Source organism: Neomonachus schauinslandi, chromosome 3 (assembly GCF_002201575.2).
Source record: "Neomonachus schauinslandi chromosome 3, ASM220157v2, whole genome shotgun sequence".
Lineage (NCBI taxonomy): Eukaryota > Metazoa > Chordata > Mammalia > Carnivora > Phocidae > Neomonachus > Neomonachus schauinslandi.
Genome location: NC_058405.1, coordinates 174,948,245 through 174,954,800, shown reverse-complemented (window position 1 = coordinate 174,954,800; position 6,556 = coordinate 174,948,245).

The following is a 6,556-nucleotide window of genomic DNA, read 5'->3' as shown; positions in this document are numbered from 1 at the left end:
TTTGTGGCTTCCCCCGAGAGCACCAGCAGTCTTACCTGTTAGTGCTAAGTGTGCTGGTGACAGATGCTGCCATGGGACACCAGAGGGTGACAAGGCTCTGGCTGGCTGAGGCTGGCCTTCAAAGGCACGCTGCTTTGGAACTGAGCGCCCCCTAGTGTTGATGTCCTAGAATTCCCGCAGAGCAGAGACCAGGTGGCCACACCTGATCACCTAAGTCTGGAGGGTTTTCTCAGTATGCCGTAAGCATGAGATAGGAGTATTTTTATTTCCTTCCTTGTCCTTTGGTTGAACTGGGTGATTTTTGGAGGACGTATGGTGATATCTGGACTCAGGCAGCCACTGCCATCCCATGGGGACTGCTGGTGCTGTTTGTAATAGTAAAGTGTGGGCGGTGTCGGTAGAAGACATGGCTAGTAACCCACCCCCGTCCCTCACTTTGATCACTTGGGTGGACTTGGCCCAACTTCCACCTGCCAATAGTAGCATTTCTTTGCCCGGGGGACATGAGTTTGCTGCGTGTCTAGTTTCCCACTGGAGGCATTTGGAAGTGCTAGGAAACAGGCTCCCCACCCCAGAGACTCCAACCAGAGACTGTCAAGACTCTAAGAAGACTCCAGCTCCCTCACATCTGGGAGATCACTCTGACATGGGTAGTTGACACTGGCCCCCTGACCCTAGCAGAATTAAGCCCGGTAACAGGCCCCTTCACTGCCCGCCCTCCCTTCCTTGTCTCGCATCCCCACGCCCCTACCGGCGTTTCCCTCCACCTCCCAAATAAACTCCTTGCACTTGGATCCTTGTCTCAGGTCTGCTACTGGGGGAGCCTAACCTAAGCTAGTGTTCCTTTGAGAGTGGGAATAAGACAAGGATGCCTGGTTTTCTATTGCCAGTCAACATCGTACTGTTGGTCCCCAGCTTGGGGATAAGGTGAGACAGAGGATAAAAGGAACACTGAAAGGGGAGGAGTGAACTTCCTTTTGATATGATTTGTTACGTAGAAAATCTGAAGGCTATATTACTTGAATTAATATCAAGATAGCTGGCTGAAAAATCAATATACCAAAATTAATTCTATTTCTTTAGGCCAGCAATGAATAATAGCTAGAAAATGAAATTTTTAAAAGGACAACTTCCACAAAGCATAATAATCAAGTACCTACGAATAAGCATTAAAAGATTTCTTTTTTTTTTTTTTTTAAATGTTTTATTTATTTATTCATGAGAGTCAGAGAGAGAGAGAGAGAGGCAGAGGTGAGGGAAAAGCAGGCTCCCCGCCTAGCAGGGAGCCCGATGCGGGACTCGATCCCAGGACCCTGGGATCATGACCTGAGCCGAAGGCAGACGCTTAACCATCTGAGCCACCCAGGCGCCCGCATTAAAAGATTTCTATAGAAAAAATTATATGAAAGGAGATCCAAGTAATTTGGAAGATAGGTGTTATTTGTGGACGTGAAAATCAATATTGTAAAAATACTGGTTATCCTCCAAATTGATACATAGATTCATTGCCATCCTAATAATGTAATGGGTTTGCTCTTTTCTGCTTAGAAATAGTGGAAGTTGACACGTGGATTCTATAATATATATGGAAATAGCTAAAACAATTTGAAGAAGACAATCGCCTTACCAGTTATCAAAGCTTATTACAAAACTGATTAAGACAGTATATGAATTGGTTCAAGGGTTGACTGACCAGTGACAAGTGAATATCTGATACTTGATTTGTGATGAGAGTGGCAACTCAGATGATCTTTTCAATAAATTGTGCTATGAAAATTGAATATCCATATGGAAAAATTTAGTTGGAACCCTCCCTCCCACAATATGCAAAATCAGTTGCAAATGGATTTTAGATCTAAATATAGATGGCAAAATAATAAAGCTTTTAGAAAATATTTAAAGGAGAGTATCTTTATGATGTTGGTTAGGGGAAGATTTAAATAGGATACAAAGAACACTACGCATAGAGGAAAAAATTGACATATTTGACCTCATTGAAATTAAGACATCATTAAGGGGATTAGAAGGCTTATTTGCAACACATGTAATTGACATAGGGCTCATATTCAGAGTACATAAGACCTACAATCAGTAAGAAAAGTCAGATATCTAAAAGAATGGGCAAAATACTTAAATGGGCACTCCATAATAAAAAGCCATTAAATATATGAAAACTTCTTGCTCTACTTCATTAGTCATCTTAGAAATATTGGGTTGAATCGTGGAATTGTTTATGTTTGACCATTTTGACCTACAAAATGGCAATTTCATAGGGTTTAATCTAATATAAATTAAAACCATGATATGTCACCACTGTACACCCATTATGATACGTGAAATTTTTAAAATCTGACAATACCAAGTGTTGGTAAGGACGTGGAACAGCAGTAACTCTCATACAATGTCCGTGAGAATGTGAAGTGCCAACCGTTTAGGACATCAGTTCAGCATTAGCCTCATTGACACAGCTACTCTACTCCCTTAGACCTCCTCAGTAAAAGTGAGGTAAGGAAACGGAAGGACTCCATAAACTGCTTTTTGCTCCTTTTCCTGCTTTTCTTCCTGCTAAGACTGTACACCCACTTTGCACATGCCACATAACGCAAACAGCATATGTCCTCCCTGTAAGGGACAAAGAGTTAATGATCTCTTTAGAATAGCTAACATCTAAGGAAGGACCAGATGAGAATGACCGGACGAAGCCCTCCTATGCATATTCCAGACAACTCACGCTAGACATCTCAACGCCAAGCCCGCTTGGCTCCAAGGAATAATACCTGGGTCCTTGTCTTTTCTCTAACTGGTTCCTGGATGCTTGAGAGGACACGTACACTGGGCCACAATCCTCAGTAAACACCCCAGATACCAAGCAAAGATGAGAATCTCTCTTCCTTTCCTCTCTGAGTCACTCAGACACTGCCTCTGTACCTGCACTCTCTCTCTACCTTCAACAAACTCTGCTTTCATCTCCTGCTGGCTTGCATTTGATTTCTATCTTGCATGCAGCCAGAAACCCTCTTGGCTGGTCCTGTGGGACCCTTCCTGGGTCCCTGGCCCCCGCCTGCTGACATCAAAAGCATTTGCATGTGCACCAAGTATATTCATAGCAACTGTTCCTAAGATTCCCAAACTGGAAACAACCCAAGGGTCCATACACAATACAGTAGACACTGGGAGAGATCCCAGTTTTGTGGGGGCTGAAACATACAATTTGGGGACCCTCTTTAAGTAAAAGAATACAAAATTACAAATAAAAATTTAGTATGAAAGCAAATATAAGAATGAGGACATTTAAGGAAGAATTATATGCAAAAGCCACATGATCATCTCAATAGATGCAGAGAAAGCATTTGACAAATCCACCATCCTTTCATGATAAAAAAACAACAAACATTTAACACCCAGAAATAGAAGGGAACTTCCTTAATCTGATAAAGGGTATCCATGAAAAACCCACAGATAAACATCACACTCAGTGATGAAAGAATGAAGGCTATTGCCCTAAGGATCAGAAACAAGACAACCATGTCTGTTCTCACCAATTTTAGTCAACATTAGACTGGAGCTTCTATCCAGGGCAATCAGGCAAGAAAAAGGTGTAGCTAGAATGAAAAATATAGTATAACAAATTACTTTTGCAAATCATATAAAAATATTTGATCATGTGAACACATTGCTAGGGCTCCTCCCAGAGCCTTGGAAGGGATCTGTGAAGATGAGGACCCCCAAAACTGGAGGTTCCTCAGCCTCTGAATCGTAGTGTAAAGTTATCACACAATGGAAGACTATAAAGCAATGAAAATGAATACGGGTACTGTTTCATCCAATGATACGGGTAAGTCTTTAAAGTATAATATTGGGGGGGGATGCCTGAATGGCTCAGTTGGTTAAACATTTGACCTTGGCTCAGGTCATGATCCCGGGGTCCTGGGATTGAGACCCGTGTTGGGGTCCCCGTTCAGTGGGGAGTCTGCTTCTCCGTCTTCCTCTGCCCTTCCTCCCACTCATGCACACGAGTGCTTTCTCTCAAATAAAATAAAATAAACAAAATATAATTTTGGGATGCCTGGCTGGCTCAGCCAGTAGAGTATGTGACTCTTGATCTCGGAGTCATGAGTTTGAGCCCCACAGTGGGCATAGAGATTACTTTAAAAAAATCAGATATATGGCGCCTGGGTGGCTCAGTTGGTTAAGCATCTGCCTTTGGCTCAGGTCATGATCCCAGGGTCTTGGGATCAAGCCCCATGTTGGGAGGGGGGGTCCCTGCTCAGCAGGGAGTCTACTTGTCCTTTTCCCTCTGCCCCTTCCCCTGCTCAGGCTCACTCCCTCTCAAATAAATAAATAAAATCTTTTAAAAAATACAATATGTTGAACAAAAAGCAGTCAGCACAAAGTAATACATATTGTAATTTAGTGAGTTGAATAGTGTCTCCCCAAAATTGCTGTCTCCCTGGAACCAAATTGGAATGTGTCCCAATTTGGAAATTGGGTCTTGCAGATGTAATTGGTTAAAGTTCTCGAGAAGAAACCCACCTGGGTTAGGTGGGCTCTAAATCCATTGATTAGTGTCTTTAAAAGAGAAAGGAGAGGGAGATGTGGACACACAGAGACATAGCAGAGATGCTGTCACAGGCCAAGGAGTGCCAGGAGTCCCCAGAAGCTGGCAGAGGCAAACAAGGATACTCCGTTGAGCCTTTGGAGGGAGCATTCCTCTGCCAACACCTTGATTTTGGACTTCTGGGCCCAGAAGTGTGAGAGAGTACATTTTTGTTGTAGAGGGCAAAATGGAGTCCCTCACGTCAAGCAGGTGCCCGCGTCAAACAATGACACAAGCAGATAAGGTATTGGTACCAGGACCTATCTCTGGGACCGGCATCAGCCGACACCCCAGAACTGATAATGAGCAGAACCAGAACAGGTCTGCAGAGACCCCAAACCAATGAAATCCCTTTAAAAAGGGGAGCATTTTGGCAGCAAACTGGCAGCAGACTCTTCAGACCTGACCCCTCTATGTCTGACCGCTTAAAAAATGCAGTGGCCACTGAAGCCTCTGCCCAATCGATCTCTGAACAGAACCGAGATCCTTCCCTGCTTGCACATCAGAAGCAGTCAGTGCCGAGAACGGACCCGGACCAGACAGGACCAACGCCTTATCTCAACGGTGCGCCCCACAGACTGACTTCGCGTTTGGTTCGTTCACTTCCTGCACCCCCTCTGTTATCTTGTTTGTTGTGTGGTTTGTCTTCTACCTTGCTCTGTGCATTGTGTAAGAAGCCGAGTTTAATCACATGGTGAGATGTCACCAAGTTTGGAATCCTGAACCCGCTTTATAATTGCAATTTAACTTTGCTTTATGACTGAATAAAGCTGACATTGTGGAAAGACACAATGCGTGTGTGCGCCTTCCTAGTGCGCTCATGACATTTGTTTGAAGTCACCAAGCTTGGAATTTGTTGCAAGAGCCCTAGGAAGCTAGCCCACCATGTAATTACATTTCTAAACACCACTCTTCAGAAATGTGTGCTTAAGTAACACAACACACATCCATTGTTGCACAAGGACAAAGATAAGGAAGGGAGTTATGCCCCCAAAGTCAAGAGAGTGATTAACTTTGGGGGGGAGAAGGGGAGATGTAACCTGGCAAGAACAAGGAGGTGTTTCTGCACATATTGGCAGCATTCGGTCTCCTGGAGAGCACGACATGGCTGTTCACACTCTAATAATCTGTTGAGCTGCACCCTTATGTCTTATCCACTTTAGTTTATTTGTATCACTTTTCACAACCATCAGGTAAAAATACTCATAAAAGGGGGGGGGTTGGAATGAGGCAGCTGGGTGGCTCAGTCAGTTAAGTGTCCGACTCTTGATCTTAGCTCAAGTCTTGATCTCAGGATTGTAAGTTTAAGCCCTTAGGGCATGGAGCCTACTTAAAACGGGAGCAGGGGGGGACCATAAAATCCTTCAAACACAAAAGTTGGCATTAGACACATTCTAAATTGAAAGAGGAGAGGAGTTCCTCTAAGATGATTGGGTTATTAGATGTAAAGAAATGCCCCCTTCTTGCCCAATACACCCGCGAAGCTCAGGATAGGCCCTGGGGAGAGAGTAGATGAGAGGGTCAGTGGGGGTCTCCTGGAAAATCCTCTTCCCTTGGCCAGGCTACCCTTGCTTCCCCAGGGGGTGCCGCTCTCCACTGACCTCAGCTGCCGGGGACTGGAGACCACGCTTCCTTTGCTCCCTTGTACACAGCCTCTTTTCCAGATTTCCACCAGGGATGATCACATCCTCGAGGGGAGACCCTGTTCCCTCACAAAGGGTCTTACAGACCTCAACACAATGATATTATCTCCTTCCCTGGATATCCACAAGGAGGCACGTTAATGGAGGCCCATGCCTTGCTCATTGCACCCCCTCCCCACCGCTCCCAAATAACCCCCAGACAAGAAGCTCCTGCGGAGCCTCCAAGGCTGAGTCCGGCTTCGGTGAGGCTGCCTCAGGGCTCCCCCTCTCCCCATCAGGGTGAGCAGCCTCTGTGCTTTGGGACTAGCTGGGGTCT